A 22,813-nucleotide genomic window follows, 5' to 3' on the forward strand; every position below is an offset into this window, starting at 1 on the left:
ATTGAACATCAAACTGTAGTCAACTAAGATGGTAAATATGCCTACAAACACTGGCTTCTTAACTCTGTCCCTTGACCCCTTCTATTAACTTACAGGGCAAGGATAATAGAACAAACCATGTAGGCTTCAGCAGCTTCATAAAGTTATCTTAAAATGACTCCATGATTTTCATTGGATATCCAAAAGATGTCTAGCAGTTTCATCCTAGAGTAATTCTAATTCTAATCTCAAACTAGCAAAATGATTGAACTATTCTAGGAGTGTCCACAAATTACTGTAGTTTTACAACCCAAAATATTTCTTGGAGTCTTAGGATCTAACCATAACTCAGACATGGATTAAATTTCAGTTTATGCATTTCAAGAAAGACAAAGTACCGTCATAATTGTCTTCTAAAACTTAAAATAGGGATGCCTGGGTGGCTCAGTGATTGAGTATCTGCCTTCGGCTCAAGGGGTCATCCTGGGGTCCTGGGATAAGAGTCCTGCATCGGGTTACCTACAGAGAGTCTGCTTCTCCCTCTACTTATGTCTCTGCCTCTCTCTCTGTGTCACTCAGGAATGAATAAATAAATAAAATCTTTAAAAAATAGGGGATCCCTGGGTGGCTCAGCGGTTTGGCACCTGCCTTTGGCCCAGAGTGCGATCCTGGAGTCCGGATCGAGTCCCGTGTCAGGCTCCTGGCGTGGAACCTGCTTCTTTCTCCTCCTGTGTCTCTGCCTCTCTCTCTCTCTCTCTTTCTGTGTCTATCATAAATAAATAAATAAATAAATAAATAAATAAATAAATAAATAAATAAATCTTTTAAAAATCTTTAAAAAATAAATAAATAAAATAAAACTTAAAATATTCTCCTTATTTGTTGTTTGTTTTTAAAAAGATATGTTGCAGGAGAAAGGTATCTGGGAATTAAATTATTAGTCTAGGAAACTTGGCCATTGTAATTAAAATGCCTAAAAGATAAACTGCATACTCTTACAAGGACCATAGAAGAGAAAGGGGAGTTTTTAAGATGAGCTCATGTTTTGTCTTTTCTACTCAGCCACAGGTTTCCTGAAATGCCGAGGCATCATCCCTAATGCAAGTATGGAGTGAAATGTATCGAGCAGGAGTGGTATGTGGCAACTAATTTGAAATTTGGATTATTTAATAAATATTCATAAGTGAGCTCCAGCTAAAGAAAAAAGCAATATTTTTGTTAATATAGTTATCCATTGCATGTGTCTAAATAGCTCAAGTATATCCCATGACTGCTTGATGTATGTTTCATGTTGTATTGGAAGCATATAAACAGACAAATTAATAAATTTGAATTTAGGAGATCTAAATTAAAGAAAAATAGTATCGATAAAATAGATCAACTGGTATGGATACTGACACCTTGTCATATGTTTCTCTTCATCACAACTTTGTTGTTGTTGACCATCTGCATAGAAGCAAAACTCCCAGTTGGGTTCTCCACACAACAAAATATTAACCTTATGAAAATTTGTAAAATTGTAAAACTTTGTGAAAATGTGCTATGTTTCTTTCATCATGGTGTCTTATAGAGGAAATTTTGTGTTTGCTCCTTTCTGCACCATCTTTTCTTCCTTATTCTGAGAATAAAATTTTTCATTCTCCTTTGAAAGCCAACTCATCTCCATTCCTGGCCATGTAATCCTGTTGAAATTGATACCATACCTCAAGTCCACATGTAGCTGGGTATCTAGGCTTGGCCGGTAGTAATTGAATCAGATAATACACAGTAATTGGGTCTCTAGTAATTGAATCAAGGGTAGTTATGTGATCCAAATTAGGCTTAGCAGTATCACCAGAATCTTGACTGGAGCCATTAAGAAAGAAATGCATACATTTATCTGGGGTTTCACATGGGGAAATACTAATACTGTAGTTATTGATGGCCTTCTTACCCACTATATGGAAGGAGCTGGTTTCATAAAGCACCTAAAATGGCAGATGTAGGAGTAGAATAAAAATACTGCTGCCTTAACAAGACATCATCATTTGAACTTCTAGTTTAAACCATGCATGAAGCTATCAGATCTATAACTTTCTTTTAAGTTATCTAAGTTAGGAAAGAACTTTTTTCTTAAAGAAATTTCATTCAAATGGTATTTCTGTTACTTATATCTAAGCATCTTGAGAAATACTGAAGGTGGTACTAGGACCAGGGTATTCCAAGACTCAGACTCAAATATATGAAATTGGTTGAGTCAAAATAAGAGGTGAGTTAGCAACAATCCCCTAATCTTCACATATAAACAGAGCATTGTCTTGTAGCTCATTTTGGCACAGTTGATTTCAGCTTTGAATAGTTTTGAAAGTATGACTTTATACATGTTTTTTGTCTGTGAAGAATTATTCTGCTCCTTATTCTTTTATTTTCTTTTAATAATTTTGTATAGGATTTGACCTTAGTACTTACCTGTTGATCATTTCTCTGTAAAATTGGCTTTCCTGAATATTTACAGTGTGCTGACATGCACACGTCTGTCTCTAAGTGGAAACAGAGCCTTTTGTTAGTTGACAAGATCTGAAGCTACTAGATTATTTGCCATTAAAATATTTTGCATTCATCTCTCACTATCAAAGGCTACTTTTGGGGGAAAAAAAACAACAAAATAGTACAGCATGTATCTCTATCTATCTTTTTAGACTCAGATCCTTTGCCAGATTAAGAATGCTCCTATAGTGACTCCTGGGTGGCTTAGTGGTTGAGTGTCTGCCTTCGGCTCAGGTCACAATCCCTGGGTCCTGGGATTGAGTCCCACATCAAGCTCTCCGCAGGGAGCCTGCATCTCCCTCTATGTCTTTGCCTTTCTCTCTCTCTTTGTGTGTGTCTCTCATGAATAAATAAATAAAATATTAAAAAAGAGAGTGCTCCAATAACCATCCAATACTCTCTGATCTCCATGTTACAAACAAGGAGTGATTTGTTTCACAGCACAATGTAATCATTTCACAGCACAATGTAACCACCTACTTCAAAGCAGTCTGCCTTTCGGCCACTTCTTCCTACTTTACTTTTGTATTTGGTAATGACTAGAGAATCACTGAGTCTGTTTTCATGATTAAGAGGTATAGAGATATCTTTATTCCACCATCCCCAATAGGATGGCAGCCTGTATTCTGAAGGAAAGATTTCTCTGAACTTGTCCTTAACTTTGGCTCTGTTATGATGCATAATTTAACATTTATTAAGTTCATAATAAAATCTCTTCTAATTATTATTTGGAAATTCACATCAGGAAAATAATCTTTTTCCTCTAAGAGTAATGAATATAATTTGATAAACACAGTGTTCCAGAATCTTATTTGGAAACCATTTACAGTAATATATCAAATTAAGTTTTCCTGAAACAATTTATACACACCTGACCAATGTTTATTAAATTAATTTAATAATATGCAGGAACAATTTATACAAAATCTATCTAAAAGTAATGACTATGTATTTAAAATTCGTTACATGTAGATATATAGCTTATACAGATTGTTTTAAGCCATAAACAACTTTCAAAATCAACTACTACTTTCATTCCATGTACTAATTGAATTTCATTTTAAAATGCCTATCATTTATTTTGTACTAATGGGATTAAATATTTATTCACAGATATTTTATTGAAAAAATCCTCAAAAATCTAAATATAAAAACTAACAACATGCCTAGATTATTGAGAATTTTTCATAAATAAATCATACTAAACATATAATAGAATTATATATTATAAACCTGTAAATGCTGTATCTGTTAAAAGAATAAGTGAGTAAAATATCCATCCATGATGCTTCATCTACCTTGGACTTTCAAATTATCAGAGGCAATGTCTTATACTTTCTGCAGCAAATTTTCTCTTCGGTAAGATGTTCACATTTCCCCACTTAAGTGAATATTTTGTTGTAATCAAATTTAAGAAAAGATTTATGTTTCAAATGTGGTCTACAAAGTATTTTGATAGTGGGTATATTGATCTTTTTTCCTGCATTATTTAATAGAATATGGAGTCATCGAGTATAGTGATATATAGATACAGATGATACAGATTCACATATAGATGATAAATATAGATATATATAGACTTTGACATTCCCTGAGTGGCTAGCAGAGTGGTTAGCACATAGTCTTTGCCCATCTTATTTCCTGTTAAATTGTTCTTTGTTGTTCATCTTACTTCCTGTTAAATCTGGCATACAAGTAAGAAGAAGACCTAGTTGTACAGAGTTTAGAAAGGGTATTTGGGGCAAAAGAAAGAATAAGTGCAAAGGCCTTACAAGTGAAAACAGTGGTTTGAGCAGCTGATTAGAGGACAGTGTGAACATGGGATAAATGGGTACAAGAGAAAATGGATAGGAAAGTAAAAGTTAAATCATGCAGGACACTATAGGCTCATAAGACGTTTGAATTTTTTTTGAGAGCAATGGAAATCCACTCCAAGGTTTTAAATGGAGGAGCAACATGGTGTGATTTACTTGTTTAAGTAAAAAACAAAACAAAACAAAGCGAAACTGTGTAAATATGGTTTTGGGGAAACAGGGAGGGGAGCAGGAGAAGTCAGGATTTAACACCCAGGTGAGTCACACCAGAAGCCTGGATTAGGAGGTGGCCATGCACCAAGAGTAGTGGCCAGTATGAGACATTAGTTACCTGTTGGTTGTGGCAGAGGCATAGCAAGGAAGAAGGAAAGAGGGATCAAAGATTTCTGCAAGATTAGTGACTGGAAAAATTTGATACGTGGTGTTGCCATTTGCTGGTAGGAAGGTGGCCAACTTAAAAGGAACAGATAGAATGATAGAGAAATTTGAAAGATACATTTAGTCTAATATGCTTACAGGCCTTAACCTGTAAATGTCAAATAATTGATTGGCTATAAGTGTCCTAAACAGGTATGTTGGGACAGGTTTAAAAGGTAGTAATGTAATTGAGAAAAACCTGTTTTAGTCCTAACCATGACTTATATCTATTACTTATATTATATTGCTTTAATTACTTATAATGTAGTTAAGGGGTATTTTAGCTTTCTTTCAAAGAGATTTCAGTCCTTGGATAAATTATCAGAAGTATTTTACATAAATAGGACAACATCAGAGGGTCTAATCTAAGATTTCAAAATAATTTTGTGAAGTAATATCCTTCATTTAATCTCAATCAGATGAAGAAATCACTAAAGTAATTTGAGGTAAGATGGGACTTTTTAATGAAGATAAAGAAGAAAATAGTGCTTTTTTGTTGGAATTTACCAGCTGGAACAGGTAAGGATTTTAATTGTATCCTTTGTCATTTCATCTGTTATATATCATTCCTGTATCTTGAAATAACTCAGGGAAGAGATGAGACAACTCTCTGGCACTATTATAAATAATAGCTGTTTTGCAAGAAACATTCATTTTTGACAGCTATTAATTTTTCTGGAAGATTCTTTGACTTCAAAAAAGCTGAAAAATATTCACTTTTGTTTTAGGGAGAATTAAATATGACAATTGGCATTAAAATTTCCTCATGACTGGACTTCAAATTTGAATAATTAAATGAACAATTCCTTCTGAAGTATCAATTGGCAAGTCAGGAACCAAAGACAGATGGATTTGAGGCAAACGTTTTTGTTCAATGATGACTTTAAGATTGTCGTGTCATTTGATTTCTTGACAGTTTAATTTTAGGCTAACTTGAAATGATAAAAAAATACAATGATGAAAAGTACTTGCTATATTTGAAGGAAGTGAGGATGATCTATAAAAATGATCAAGCTCATTCAAATAAGCATGGAGCTAAATGCTACAGAAATAGGAAGTCAATTAATTAAAAAAAATAATGCTACTAGAGTAATTACCTTTATCAATAAATAGTAAAAATCACATCTTTAGTAAAAGAAAAGCATCTATTGCATAAACACAAAGCAGTTTCACAAAAAGATCAAGTAAAAATCAGATATATATTATGTAAAATATACACACTTAACACATACATGTGTATTTAAAGCACTAATCATTCATCCACTCTAGAGACTTACTAAGGATACCCTGTGTACCAGGCATGCAGGCAGTGTATATAGTAATTTTATTTAAAAAAAGTAAGACTCAATCCCTGCCCTCAAGGAGATGAAACTCTGGTGGGGAAAGGCAGATTGAGAACAAATAATCATTAATATGATAAGGGAGGGAGAAATAAAGAAGTAATAAGGGATCAGAGATTGACAATGCTGCTTGTTTCAGTTTGAAGACTGACCTATAAATGACTCCTGGATGGAAACCTAGATAAAGTCTGATTCGTGTCCCGAATCACATTGGGGATGTCTCCTGTTAGCCACATTACCCCTGCACTGCATTACTTACTCACCCCTGCACTGCATTTTCCTCCCACGGCACTGGCCCTTGGAAGCTTGGTGCCTGTACTGAGTGGTTGATTTTTACTGCCTCTCTGGCCCCTATTGCTCTTCCTTTCTCTATAATTTTAGAGAGGATTGAGTTTAGTTTAGTTTAGCTTAGTTTCTGCTCAGCAGCCCCCAGATTTAAGTCCAGCTCCTTTGCAAATGAGAAGCTATGGCACCTGACCAGTTTGCATGTCTCTCCATAACTCTTACTGTATTTAAACAAATTACATCGTTCTCTCTCTGCCGAAAGATTGATTTTCACAAGCTAAGCTAGCTCACGTGTCAGGTCATCTCTACTACATAAACACTATCCTCCCACAGGCACACTGAAAGAAACTTGAAACAGTAAACGCGCGTACACACACGCGAACACATCCCCCCACACACACATTCTGATCTTAGCCCATGAAATATATCCGCAGGAAATATGGAAGAAAAAACAATTCCATATGATAAAAAGCTTCAACTAAATGTAATAATTTAAGGCCCACTTTAGAGTGATGTGAATAGAAGGATGAAACAGTACATTTATTATGTTGACGTTTCTTCCCCTGGTGCACAGGATAGCTGAGGTCTACCAGGAGGCCTTCACAGCCACCAAAGTTCAGGTACAAAGTGAATTCTAAGTTAGTGACACTGAGCATAGCTTCTTTGAGAATTCACAGGATTTGGGTAAACGTGTAAGAATGTGTTCCTTTTGTAAATCAACTTTATTGGAATATAATTTGTTTACAATAAACTGCATGGGTTTTGAGAAATGTATGCATGGTGAAATCATGACCAAAATCAAGACACAGAACATTGTCCTGTGTGCCTTCCAGCCTAGCCGTCACTTAGTCCCTGGCACCAGGCAACCACTTACCTGTTTTGTTGTCACCATAAATTAGTTTGCATGTTCTAGAATTTTATATAAAGGGAATCACATAGGGCACACTGTTTGTATCTGATTCTTTCACTCAGCATAATGATTTTGAGATTGTTCCATGTTGTTGCTGTATCAGCAATATATTCCTTTTTATTGCTGATTCATATTTTATTGTATAGATATACCGATTTTGTTTATCCATTCATCTGTTGATGGAAATTTAGGTGATTTCCAGTTTGGGGCTATTACAGATAAAGCTCCTATAAACATAGGTATAGAAGTTTTTATGTGGACCTACTTTATTATTTCTTTTGAGTAAATACATGAAAGAGCTAGGTCATATCATAAGTATATGTTTAACTTTTTTGTGAAACTGCCAAGTTATTTTCAAAGTGATTGTAGCATTTATCATTCCCACCCATATCTAAGTGTTCTAGCAGTATTACATCATCACTAACATTTGGAATTGTCCATCTTTTTATTTTTATCCATTCTAATTGAAGTGGTATCTTCCTTAGATTTCTCTCATAAGTAAAGATGTTCAGTATTTTTTATCAGCTTAGTTGCCATTCATCTTCTGTAAAAGATCTGTTCAATTATTTTATACTTCTTACAGGGTTGTTGGACTTCTTGATTTTTACCAGTTCTTTATAAATTCTGTATGCAAATCCTTTGTTAGATACACATATTGTGAATATTTTCTCCATTCTGTGGTTTGCTTTTCCTTTTCTTAAAAGTGTTTTTGATTTTGATAAAATCTGATTTATCAATTTTTCATTAATGACTCATGCTTTTTGTATCTCAAAAAATATTTGCCTATCAGAAGGTTGCAAATACTATTATGATTTTTAAAAAATATTTTATTTATTTATTCATGAGAGACACAGAGAGAGAGAGAAAGAGAGAGAGAGAGAGAGACAAAGACAGAGACAGAGACAGAGACAGAGACAGAGACAGAGACAGAGGGAGAGGCAGGCTCTGTGCAAGGAGCCCAATGTGGGATTTGATCTTGGGACTCCAGGATCACGCTCTGGGCTGAAGGCAGGTGCTAAACCACTGAGCCACCCAGGGATCCCCCTGATTTTTTATAGCTTTATAGTTTTGGCTTTTACATGTGGATCTGTAAGAAATTTTGAATTAATTTGGAGGTATAGTATAAGGTTAATATACCTTTGATATTCATTTTTCTTTCATATCGATAACCAGTTGTTCCAGTACTATTTACTTTTCCCATTGGATTGAATTGGCAAATTTGTCAAAAATTATTTGACCATATACATGTTGCTCTACTTCTGGCCTCCATTCATTCAATTGATCTGTGCTGAGTCTTTCACACTATCTGGATTAGAGTACTTCCCCCAAACCCAGTCAAGTCTTCAGGTGACTGAAGCCCTGGCCAATATCTTGACTCTTATTACCTAATGAGGGATCCAGAGCCATAACTGCCTAGCTAAACCACTCTCAGATTTCTTGCCTGAGGAGTGAGGGCAATAATGGTAAGAAAGGCTACCTAGAAGTCACTGGGATGGCCTCTAACTACCTAAATGAACCACAAGTGATACCACATTCCAAAAAGGATGTCAGAGTGGTGACCATACCCCTATTCACTCACCCATTGGGCCTGGACAGAAGACATGAAACTCAGAAAATGATAGTGATTACCATAAACTTAATCAGCTAATGATTCCAATTTCAGCTGCTTTTCCCAATGTGATTTCACTGCTGAAGAGAATCAACATAAGCTCTGGTACCGCTCAGCAGCCATTGCTCTGATAAATACAGGAGTTCCCCTTAGGAGCCCTATAATATTCTTATGTCCTATGATTTAAATTCATGAAAAGCTACAGCAGTCCAATACAGGAAGGACTGAGGACTATCAATGTCCCACATCCTTTAGAAAGAAGTTCTGAATTATCCCACAGGTAAGAGCTTGCTGAAGGCAAAAGAGATATAGCTTGGGTAGTAGAGAAAGGCAGTTGTATGTACCATAAATGAACACAGTTGAAGAAAGGAAAACCTTAATAATTATAATAATTTTCTTAGTTTAATATTAATAATGTTTATAGATATGAACAAAAGTTTTTCATCTGCTCTTCAGTTTGCCTACCACCTATCATAAGGTGTGTTAAAAGTAGTTAGACCTTACACTTCGGTATCACTACATATCAAAGAGTATGACTTGGAAGAATGAGTAGTACATAGTAAAGAAGCATTGCATCTCTCCTTGAGGAAAAAACCAATATATTTTCTACTGTGCATGGGATACTTGTGGTATGTTAGCTGAAGATCTGACTCTACTATTTGGATTTTAAGTGTGTTAAAGAGTGTAGATGTGTGCCAAGTTGACAAGGGGTGGACTGTTTTGGCTTTGCAACATATCAACCTGACTGGACTCTTTTATCCCCCCACAATTCCCTTCCAAGTGTCTTTACCATTAAGGTTGAGTGAAAGAGACATTTTGTGCAAGATTGAGAAGGTAAAAAGTGAAGCAGCAACCAGATGTGCACTGGATGTTTTTGTGGCTCACACATGTTTTTTACTGGTCTGCTGGCTCATCTCCTTGGAATGAAGCACGTCTGGGTATACAGCTGTTCCACCTTGCCCTGGTCCTCCCTGAACTTCTGCAATACCTGGTCCAAGTATGCATTTTAGTTCTGTGAGAAAGAGTGCCATCTTCTCCTGCAGAATATCCACAAAGATGAAGTTAGGTGTTGAGAGACCAAAACCCAAGGTCCAGCCCACACTCAAGGGTTCCACTCATTCATATGGATTCCAATTTTTCTCCTTTCTCTTCCACTTTATATTCATCTGTCCTTCCCAATGTCTGCCTTGCAAAGCAATGCCAATGTCAGATAAGGCATGAAGACAATAGCTTTACACAGACTGCTTGACCAGCACTTATAATTGTGTGAGGTCAAATCTTTGTACTAAAATCCCTTCATACGTATAACATAATATAATATACCCATATATTTTGTAACATTGATATAATTATATCAATGATTATACATAACATCAATATAAAACATATAAATATAATATATAATATTTATATTATTGTGTTATAATTATTAATAAAATTATGTTGGTGTGATATATAATAAATATATATAAGAATTAGATATTATATATTACACATTTTATGTCCTATCATGTATTATATCATATATTATACTATAAGTATTATATAATTAATACTAAATATATTAGCACATTATATATGTATCTTAGTGGTTCCACTTCTCTGATCAAACTTTAGTTGGTGGGATACCTGGGTGGCTCAGTGGTTGGGCATCTGTCTTTGGCTCAGGGAGTGATCCTGGAGTCCCAGGATCAAGTCCCGCATTGGGCTCCCAGCATGGAGCCTGCTTCTCCCTCTGCCTCTGTCTCTGCCTCTGTTGCTCTCTCTGTGTATCTCTCATGAATAAATAAATTAAATAATTAAAAAAAAACTTTAGTTTCATATACTACTTGATATAAAAAAGGAATTACATTTCTCTAAACTATAATTTCAAGTAAGAGTTTGTGAATCTCTGGGCTAAAAGTGTTTTGGTTAATGTTTGTGTGGCAAAAAAGATGGTGTAACTGCCCTCTCATTTGTTATAGTCAGAATTGGCTTTAAAGCATAGTTTCTATTTCAAAATTTCATATGCATAGCTTATATTCCTATGTGTTAAGCCGATCTTTAAGTATCTTCTGTATACAGAGATGATAACTCAGCATTATCATTCATCCAACCCATCGACTTTGATGTTGGATGGTTTGAACTTGTGACTTGTTAATAAATTTCAACAAGTAGAGTAATATTTTCAGATACAGACTTGCAGATTCTGAGACATAGGACCCCATTAGGCCAGATCTTTTTTACTTTGTGCTTAAATAAGCCCCATGTTCCTGCTGATTCTAAAGAACAAACCACATGCAGATGAAAATATTAATATGGGAGGGTATCTTGTCTCATCACCTTCTCTTTGAAACTTAGACACATTGATGCCCTATTGCTAACCAACTGTAACCACCCCATATAATTCAGACCATGGAGCAGAAAAGCCATATACATAGCTTTTCACACAACCAGTAAAAAATTCTTTTTTAAAGAAAAGTATTTATTTATTTGAGAGAGAGTGTATGGGTGCATGTGAGTAGGGCGAGGGACAGAGTGCAAGAGAAATGAAAGAGCCTCAAGCAGACTCACCTGAGGGCAGAGATTGACACTGGGCTCCATCTTGTGAGCCTGAGATCATGACCTAAGCCAAAACCAAGAGTCTGATGGTGTCCGTAAAATAATCATTTAAAAACAAATGAGCATATTATTGATTGTGGACTTGACAGGGCCTTTTGTGATGGTGGACGACATGCATCATGCTACTTGTATTTCTCCCAACTAATTTTCTTCCCTGGTGATAGGGAGTAAACCTGGAGTTAACAAGAGAATATGTCTGACAAGGTTATCACCATGATATTGAGACCCCAAATACAGAGAATCATCAGACAATGCTGGGACTTTTACTAAATAGATATAAATAAGTTTTTTTTTTTTTTTGGTACCATGGGGGCAGTTTCAATGGGCTGTGTATTGTACTTTTAAAAACTACATTAATTGACACTGCTCGTATAGAAGGCCTAAATAAACTATTAAAATAAATGCCAAGAATGCTTTAAATGAACATTTAATTATCAAAAATAATTTAGATATTGCTATTTAATTATACAATTATATTGCTGTTAGTTAGCTGTAAAAATCCTAAGTAGGAAGTATGAGGTAGGGTAGGTCAGAGGACATGAATTTTCAGTTCTAAGAAGAGTAATCCCTGAGGATCTTGTACAGTAGAGTGATGATAGTTAATAATACAGTGTTGTATACTTGAAAACTGCCAAGAGTAGACTTTAAATCTTCTCAACACACACACACACACACACACACACACACACACACACACTGACTATGTGAGGTGATAGACTTGTTAATTATCCAATCTTGGTAATCTTACCACAATGTGTGTGTGCATCAAATCATCACATGGTACACTTTCAATATATCCAATCATATTTGCAAGTTATTCCCAATTATTCCTCAATAAACTAAAAGTCCTGAGTATATTCTCTAAAGGAAAAGGAACAGTGGGATTGTTATGTGAACAAGAAATGAGTGTGAACATATGCAACATTTCACCTATGTAAGTTGCCTTATATAATTTATGCATAGTAGGCAGCAAGCTCAAGTGGTTCCCTCACATCTGCTGTGGGGATGTCTTCTTGGCCAACACTGTCCTCACTGCCACCATCCCCAGTCCACAGAAACTCTGTATGGCAAGGATGCTGAGTTTCAAACATTCTTTGCCTCTTGCCATTCTGAACTTCTTAGTATTTATCATTGCTCACTTCTCAAAATAGTTAAACCTCAGACTCCAGGATGCAGAGTTGCATGATTTACTTTCCTCTCTCTGAACCTTCTTTATTCTCTCCCATGTGCAAGTTCCCATCACCTCTCTCCCACTCTCACCTAGGGCCCCGGGGCTCATTCTGTTCAGATGCTTTATTCAAGAACAGATGTCATCCATCTCCATAGGTCAACTACCTTTGGCATTCAGATAACACACTTTGTCTCTCTACCCCGAACTATTTTCTCCCTGGCCATATTTAACATAGAATGCTCTCTTATTTCAATTAAAATATCCACATTACCTAAATGCTTTTTGGAACACCTACCGTGAGCAGGTCATAGCAACCTTCACATCTGCAACACCTGTAGTTTTCAAAAGGACCACATATGGACTTCTAAAGTGATTTCCAAATTAACTTTAAAAAGTGTGTTTTTCTGTCTGTCCTCTAAAAAATAATTTTATGCTGCCATTACACAGATCCCTTTTCTTCTTTGCCAACTCTTTGTATTCTTCTTGCTTTATCAAAACCAAAACCAACTCCCAATTCACAAACTATTTTTATTTCTTAGGGGATGTCAGGTCCTAAGCAAACTGAATACTTACTTCATCTGTTTACTTTGCCTGCATTTATCCATCTCCAAAATAATGTCAGCCTCAAATAAATTTATGAGGTTAGAATTCAAAACAATGCTTATTGAAAGGAGAGAGGTAGTGGCTAGAAAAAGGGCCAACAATGGGGGGTTCTGGGATGCTGATTCAGTTTCTTGATATGGGTGCTAACTGAATGGGTATTTTATGTTTGTGAAAATTTATCAAGATGTTTGACCATAATTTATTAACTTCTTTTTTTACACTTAAAGCATATATAAATATTTAAAAGAAAATCAGTCTACTTAAATCACTCTGAAATATGCATTGACTCTATGTTTCTGTTCTCTGATTATCTTAACATCCTACTCACAAATTTAACAAATAAAAAACATACTGAGTCCATTATAAAAGATCTAAGGCAATGATTACGTTTATCTTTGATTTATTCTATCGCTACCATCATAATTATGTCTCTAGCGAGATAGGCAGTATTAATATTCTTTGAGCCAAAGTAAATTATCCTAGAACTCTTCCCATTGATCAACTTCTGCACATGCTTCCATATCACATGCTTTAATTAGATAGTTCTAAAAAAACATCTGATGAGACTGCATTTGAATTTGCAATGTAGATGACACCAGAACTCTTGTATTAAGCTGGAACAGAGCAATGGCTCCTGTGATTAATACAATGCAAAGAACTCACATGGGTAGTGTCATGTCCTTTCCATCAACATGATTAATGGACTTCAACCACTGGAGCCTACTCATCCTGGTGCTTTTTCATATGAGAAAGAAATGGAAAGGTAATTAAAGATGAGATTTGTCATGAGAATTTTTACAAAACCACATGTACTTGCTATACCTCTTATGCACACACAAACATACCACATGTGCACACACACACAGACTCATACATGCACACACACAAGCACACACACAATGTCTCTTTTGAAAAGATTGCAAATAGCTAGAATAATTACTGAAAAGCAGAGAACCAGGAAAAAAGAATTAGAATGAGTAAAGGCTTCAGTCTTAAATAACTACTTTTTGTTTGACATCTTCTACTACTTCAGTAGTATTCCAATTAAGAGAAAGTAACCAGGCCAAGTCTAGCTTTCCCAGAATATCAGTTAAAATAGAATAAATGAGCAGTAGAAAGGGATCCCATCACATATTTCTCCTTATAGCACAGATAGCTCAATTCAACAAAAATTAGCATCTATTAGCATTCTATTAGAATGCTTACTATGTGCCAGACCCTGTGCTAGGTTCACCCAAGAGAAGTCAATGGGAGCAAGACATACCTCGTGGTCTTCAGGGCATGGCAAAAATGTAATTAAGTCAAGGATGTTGAAAAGAAGAGATTATCCTATATTATCTAGGAAGGTCCTAAATGGAACCACGTGTATCTTGAAATGATGGTCATATACAGGAGAAAGCAGATAGAGAAGACAATGTCAAGATGAAATAGAGATGTAGCCACAAGCCAAAGCATCCTGATGGGCACCCATCAGGCAAGACAGGCGTTCTCCTCAGAGCCCCAAAAGGGAGTTTGGTCATGATGACACCTTCATTTGAGCTCAACGAAACAGACTTCTGACTCAGGCTTCCAGAGCTGCCAGAGAATAATTTTTTTAAGCTACCCAGTTGTAGTCAATTGTTACAGTAATGACCTGGAACTCATAAAAGCTTCTGTTCCAACTTGAAGAGTAAATATCTAGCTACCTTGTTGAAATCTACTGATTCAAAAAACAAACAAAACAAACAAACAACTCCCCCCACCCTCGTGGTGACTGAAACAGTCAATACAAGGTTCCAAGGATTAGTTACATAATAGACTCTTAACTCCAAAACCATGGACCAGAGTGCTTTCCATGGACATCCAATGCCCACCTGGAGAAATGGTCTAGAGCCTGAAGCCTCTCCCACATACAAGCAATAATTTGTAATGACTTATTTAACCTTTCTAACCCACAGTTTCTCACCTGTATAGTAAAGGTAATAATAGTTTCTATTGCAAGAATTAAACAAATTAATGTATATAAAACACTTAGTCATGTAATGGTTCCATATGTTTTAGATGTTTTATTCTTTCCTAATATTGTTATTTTTATTATTTTTCATTCCTCTTAGCTTAGCTTTTAGAGCAAATGTCTTCCAAGGAATCAGCTCCTATTTCCAGGGAGCTATACCTATTGATAAATTTGTATGGTTAAATATGTAACAATTAACAAAATTGTATTGTGTCTATCTTTAAAAGGGCAGTTAATACTGCAGTATGGATGCTCACTGAGAGCAGATGGAAGACAGATGTTAGACAGGTGTGAGGATATGGCAATAAACTTTGCACAATTTGTTACCTTCATTTTCAGTTTGTGGAAAATGTACTTCCAAATTGGAAATTGTCTCAATCAGAGATAGATATAAAAACATATTCAAGGATACTTTATAATTTTTATTTCACTTTATTCTTCTTTTCCCCTAGATATATGGTGGTATGATTGACATATACTATCATATTAGTTTAAGATGTGGTGTAATATAAAGATTTGATGAAAGTGCTAACTGAAAAATGATCACCACAATAAATTCTGTTAACATCCATCATTCAAGGATACTTTAAGTGATATAAAAAGCTACATAGAGGGATCCCTGGGTGGCACAGCGGTTTGGCGCCTGCCTTTGGCCCAGGGCGCGATCCTGGAGACCCGGGATCGAATCCCACGTCGGGCTCCCGGTGCATGGAGCCTGCTTCTCCCTCTGCCTGTGTCTCTGCCTCTCTCTCTCTCTCTCTGTGTGACTATCATAAATAAATAAAAAATTAAAAAAAAAAAAGCTACATAAAGGGTAGGCCAACTAGGATATATCTTCCATGTCCTTGACCAGTAGTTTGTATATGAAGAGGATTTGGTCAAGAAGCAAATTCTGTTATTCACTCAATCATTCAATACATTATATAAATTGATCTTACACTATATAAATCTAATCCCCAAACTTTGTAGAGTTCCTAGAATATGGTCTTATGTCTTTTCTTTGAACATCTTTGACTCTAAAATACTTATCTCCTCAGGCATGATTTATTTCTGCCCAGTTAATGTAATCTCCATGATGTGGTCACTTTCCTTCAGGGTCACCTGATCATCATAATTATGATTATAGCAGTAATTCTGATCATAATTCCCTCCACATAAATTAAGGATATAAGTGCCAAGAGGCAACCAAAAATTTATCACACATTCTGCTACTTCTAAGTGATACCTGAGTGGAGTCTCCTAGTACTTATTTGTTTTATCTATGCCAAATATGTAACTAGTATTAAGAAAGCACATCCATCCTGCTTGTGAGATGGGAGATTCTAGAAGTTAAAATTTATACCTTCCAAGAATCTTTGGTATATCCCTTCTAAATAACACTTGTCTGTTCTCTCCAGTAAGGAGTACTCAAATATCACACATTATGTTGTCTCCTCAAAATAATGGATCTCCATTAGGGATGTGCCTTCTGGATTGTTATGTGGGAACAGATAGAGGACTCTGACATTTACCAGTTCATGAGCTAGGAAAATTTGCTCCTCTCATCTTCACTTCCCTCATCTTTAAAATGTTAATTATGATGCTTCTTTGATTTCTTCCAAAAACTACTGAGGATGAAATGTGATGATAATATATGTAAGAGATGTTTGAATATAAAAAGCTCTACCAGCATAATCTGCTGCTATTTTTTCCTTATTAAGTATTTCCAGATTGTACCCAAGCATCATACTTAAGTCTCAATGACACCTAACTAGTATATTGAATTCTATGTTTATCACCTATACTTTGTACATGGTCTAACGATATCTGAGCTCAATGAATAATCAGTGTAACCTTCTTTCTTTTTATTTTCACTTTTGATTTACTAAAACTTCCTCTGCTATGATTGTTTTGCTGCATCATTTATTTTAATTCACACAGATTTTCTGCACATTTGTAACTCTCAACAAGATTATAGCTATCTTGATCCAGTGCAAATTCCTGCCAGATTCTGTTTGACATGCATAAGTCCAATATGCATATTGTTTATAAAGTATGGTCTGTGCCCTTTAGAAACATTAAGCCAAATGGAAAAACAAGAGGACCCCTCATCCCCTGCCGCCTGCCCTGCCTTAATTTTTAAAACATTTTTCCCAGCATTAAGGTTTCTAAAGGATATTCTGTTCCTGGCTTTGCCCAAAAAGATGGTTAGCCAATCCCATGAATGAGACCTATCATAGAAGGTGAAACTTCAGATGTCATGCCTGTCAGCATTCTACAACAATCTCCAACAAGGCCACATCCTAGGGTCTTCATCCCATTTTTCAAATAAATTTTATTTTTTAGATGTTTTATGTTCACAGAAAAATTAATTAGAAGTTAGAGATATTTCCTATATATATCCTGCCCCCAAAAGGCACAACATCTCCTATTATCAACATCGCCATCAGAGCAGTACATTTGTTGCAACTAATGAACCCACACTGACACATCCTTGTCATCCAGAGTCCATACTTTACATTAAGGTTTTCACTCTTTTGATGTTGTACACTTTGTGGGTTTGGACAAAAATATTAATGAAGAGCAGGGAACAAAGAGTGTCAAATATCAATTTTCAATTAATCTTCCCTGAATGCTTCCAAACTACCTTCCTGTTCAAACCATTAAAAAACCTTGAAAATGAAAACAAAAGCACTATTCACATTTATTTCTGATTTATGTAGAAATATCTAATTGATAGCACATAAGATTCTAAAAAGATTGTGCTTATAGGTAGCCATACATATCCACATTTCACTTTAAATTGAAGGAATGATTCTTGTAGTAAAAGGAAGATTTCCATGATAAACTAAAAAAGAGTGACACTCATTTCACTACATGGAAAATGTAATTTTCATTGTGTTCCTTTCCCAAAGTTTGAAGCTGTGAATTAAATAATAAATGAAAAGCCTGTCATTTGTAATTTATTCAGATAACAATTCAGCTATGAAGTCACTTATTTATGCTACAGTAACTTCCAACTTGAGGAAAACATAGCAATTTTAGTTAATTGATTATAGCTAATTACTATAGTACTTTGAAAAATAGATTTTCATTTCTTTATCTCAGATTATTTTTGCTTTTCAAATTTTATTAGCTTCTTGGGAAGATTTATCTCATGAAATTATATCACTTGAGTATCATTTACATAATTGTCATTACTGATAATTACTTATTTGAGAATGAATTAATTTTGAGAATGAATGCATGAACAATGTATATATACTATATTTTCTAACTCTCTATATTGGTCAAATATATTAAGCATTTTGCCAAATAATAATTTTAGTCAGTAAAGAAACTATACTTTTTTTCTCCAGTGGAATAAGAGAGTCTGGTCATGTGTGCTGAAAATTCAGATGCTTTTGAAGAATGAATAAAAGTGAATTTCCATTTATTTTTAAAACAAAGCAACACATGTTTTCTCATTGAGTTTTCTTAGCACATTGCTTCTTGATAGAGAAAACTGGAAATAAACTCTTGTGAAATTATTTTAATTATTTATGATCTCCTAAATCCTATAAATGCTCTTGGATTAAAGATATGGAGGAATCACCCTAAGAATGGAAATGTCCAATGGAGCTGAAATAATGTATTTTATTAATATTCATAGTCTTTCTACTCTCGTCCTGCAAAATTATTTAATCTATATCTGGATTATTTCTGGATTACATGTTAAATAAAATACATTTGGCCAATCAATATTGAGTGACAAATCCCAAGGCACTAATAATGCAAAATACAACCAAAAGAGAATTCTGCCAAGTTAGTTCAGTGTGCAACCGGAGTCTGAAACGCATACAAATGAGTGTTTCTACAACCATATCAAAGTCAGAGCTTACAAATTTAGTAAAGCTCTGTGGCCTGAGCTCATGGTTGTCTATAGACTACTAGCCAAAACTTCCAAGGTTGCAGATGATCAGCCCAAATTCATATTTAATCAAAAATGCAGGTTGGTTTGTAGGACCTTGGAAAAGGATTTTAGGCTCTTCTATGATGAACTACAGCAAAGTCATAAGATGTGGGAACTGGTTATGAAGAATTAAGTCTGTTCAAATTGAGATAAGTGGGACCTAAACCCTACTCATTGGGGACAGCTGCCACCATGCCCCCAGGGACCATCAATATTTGGACCCACAAATATTGGGTTTGCCCCAGAAACGGAGCTAGAAAGAGGAAAGTGATGTGGATAAACAGAGATCAAAATAACCTTCCAGGTGATCTACTTGAGTAGTTTAGATTTTTTTATGAGTCTGGTAGATTATTATCTGACTTTGTTTCATAGATTATGGTGTAACAGGGTAGTAGAGTGCTTTTCTTTGATTTTGTAGAGGCAGGTTCAATTTCTACTTTTCTGGATATTAGAGGAACCTCTGTTTTTTACTCTATATTTCTTCCATTTGTGGTGTAATATATGTCTCTAGGTAAAAGAGAGAACATTTCGAGTAATAAGTACATAATTTGAGGATAATGGAAATATGGATATGACATTAGAAGCATTGTTTTAATGGACCTTTCAACATGTGACATAGGACCTAAAGGATATGCTCAATGGGATGTCAAACAATGACAGGCTTGGATAGAGGCATGTGTACATACCTCTAGTCAGGGAATTCGACCATATCTTTGATTATCTATACATCTGTGTGTTTCTTTTTTATCATCTGCCACTATAAAAAACCTAGAAATGGAGTTCAATCTGATCTATGGAAAGATGGAGCTGAAGACAGGCACCTTGATAAAAAAAGAGAAAAGAATATCTTTTATCTTCCATTAGATTTAGAGAAATCTGAGAAAGTCTATCCACACAGTCAACAGAAGAAAATGAATATTAATATAAATTGTGCCCAACTATTAAGCTAAAAGAAATAATGACCAAAGATCAAACAGTATATATCTCAGCTACATAGAATCATATAGGAAATCCAATAAAAAAATAAGGCAGTTGTTTTTATACTGTCAAGAAAACTAATTATTAAGGAAGAGACACAAATATGATCAGATTTAAAAAAATTTTTAAATACTCTTTTCTGAAATTTTTTTTTGTGGAACCCAGAAACTCAGCACAGCTTTATATAACTTAAGCATGTTATCCTAATACATGTTTTATGGCAAAACACTTTAGATGGAAAGGAAGTTTGTCCTCAAGATACCTTCTTCATTTATAACTTTCTCAATTTTTTGTCCTTCCTCTTATGGACAGTCTGAGTGGTTGATATTTTTCTTCTCAACCCAAACCTCTTTGTTTAGATTTCTGTATCATTATAGTCTTCTATTGGAGAGAACTGGAGTCAACTGGAGTCACCACATGATTACACAATGTTTATCACCAAAGTGAAGGGGAAAGGGGGATAAAATAGTGTGTGAATTTCAGGATTATGGTAAGAGCAAAGAAAGTGTGAGACACTTTTTTTAATGTTCCTCTGTACCCTTCTCCAGCAAACTCTGATTGCCCTGCAAATATACCTCTGGAACTTCTTTAAGCTATAGAAATAATCCTATAAAAATAATGTATAGAATAATTTTGATTATACAGTAGGGCTGGAGTAGAAGCCCTATACAGATGTGTGTAACCTTTTAAAACATTACAGATGATAGTGACATGAAACTGTAGTCATGATTTGTGATGGGATCATATATGCCTAACAATACATCTAGTTCTTGACCTAATCAAGTTGTCCAGTATATTACTAAACCCCCTCAATTACATCAAACACACTTTCCAAAGCAAGCTATCCCACTTTACACAGTTCACAGTCCAAGAAATTCTTCCAAACTCAGTGTCACAACAACGTCCAGCAATTGGTCCCATGTTTTTCCATCCAAGCTATCTAAAACAAGTCCAATTCCTTCACTTAAGATGGTCTTTCGAATTTTTCAAGTAGATGCTTTTCTGAAACACCCATTTATTTCTAGGCTCAATGCTTTCATCTCCTTAACCTTTTCCTATATGAAAACATTTCTAATCTATTTCATCAGCTCTGCTTTTGCTCTCTGAACACATTACAGCTTGTCTATATCTGCTCTTAAAAGGCACCCTTCGAAGAGATGAAGTCCTTCATATGAAATCCTCCCAGAACCTGCAAGATCAAAACTAGTTTTCTCTCAATCTGGATGCTATGCTTCAATAAATGTATTTCAAAATTTTACTTGTACTACTCATTGTGGCATCCATGTCATATAGAAATAGCTCACATTTAACTTGCATAATCTAAAATTCCTAAACTGACCAACCACTTTCCACGAATTTATACTTATTGTCAACTTTTGGTCCTAAGAAAAAGATGTTCCATTTGTCACTAGAAATATCTATCATATTAGAGTTGATCTACTGTTACCACACAGCACCCTTTTGGATCGTGCTTCTCTCATCCTTTGTAGTCACAACTCCTCTCTGCTTCTGGACCATCTCTGTATTCATTCACATCACTGATGAAAGTGCTCAAGAGGAGCGAGACATAGATCAAGCTCTGGCATCAACAACAGGGATTGTCCTCCAAACACTGACATGGGTTCATTCTTTGTGAGGTTTTTAAAGTGTATACTAAACCTCTTCCAGATCTAGATATAACCACAAGTTTACCTCTTTGTTTTAACTCTAGTTGTTGTTGTTTGCTTTTTTAAAAAAATTTCCACATCAACTTTAAAGGGAATTGACAATTTCTGACATTTGTTCGGCTAACAATACAGATAATCTCAGAAAATAAAATGATTATCTGTAGAAGCTTGCAAACAACATTATTCTATCTTTTAAAACAAATTCCAATATAAAATGGACTGTAGTCTGAAATCACATCATGATATTAGCACAGAATACTAACATCACTACTAACAACATTTTGTTAAAATGTTACAAAAAGAATAAGTAAAATATAACTATACTTCAATAACTGTCCCAACTTCGTATTGATCCTTCCTTGATTTTCTAAATATATTTATGCAAGTCTATTGCTCTTACCACTATCTCAAGCTGCTATATAGTGTGTTGTAACTTAATTACATGAGTCCTTGCTTCTGCCATCCTGAAATGTTCAGACTCTATCCACTGAAACAATAGAAGGTTTTTATAGAGAGCAATGATATAATTGGATGCATATTTTTTAAAAAAAATAGCTGGAAATACTGTAGTGCATTAATTTAAGTAGAAAAATACAGGCAAGTCATTTCATACTCTTCCCCTTCACACACACACACACAAAACCTTTTAAACAATTGACGGAGTTATTCACTAATTCAACAAATGTTTGCTGAATACCCATTCAGATACATTACAAAGTGGTTTTCTTCAACGAAAGTCCTGGTATTTAATGATAGTTCAGCTATCTTTTTAGAAAGAATAAAGATAAACTTGTTATTTTTGGTAACAAATCAACAAATTTTTATTGTGCTCCTAACATGGTGCCACATAATCTAAAGGACTAAATATAAACCATATTCAACAAAAATGATGAAGACTTAAATGAAAGCAGAGACCATAAAATTGAGAAGAAGGAAAATGTGCATAAGGAACTCTCTTCAGCATCATGAAATGCACAAATGATGACAAA

General features: G+C 34.9%; 1 long non-coding RNA gene across 1 annotated transcript in view; it reads left to right on the forward strand.

Moving 5' to 3' along the window:
• Nucleotides 1-22,813, forward strand: part of LOC144300242 (uncharacterized) — a 152,171-nt gene that overhangs the window by 54,919 nt on the left and 74,439 nt on the right. Inside the window, exon 2 of the long non-coding RNA XR_013366832.1 lies at nt 1,042-1,113. This is a non-coding gene — a long non-coding RNA (uncharacterized LOC144300242). The remainder of the gene's footprint in view (nt 1-1,041; nt 1,114-22,813) is intronic.

Source organism: Canis aureus, chromosome 28 (genome assembly GCF_053574225.1).
Source record: "Canis aureus isolate CA01 chromosome 28, VMU_Caureus_v.1.0, whole genome shotgun sequence".
In the NCBI taxonomy this organism is placed as follows: domain Eukaryota; kingdom Metazoa; phylum Chordata; class Mammalia; order Carnivora; family Canidae; genus Canis; species Canis aureus.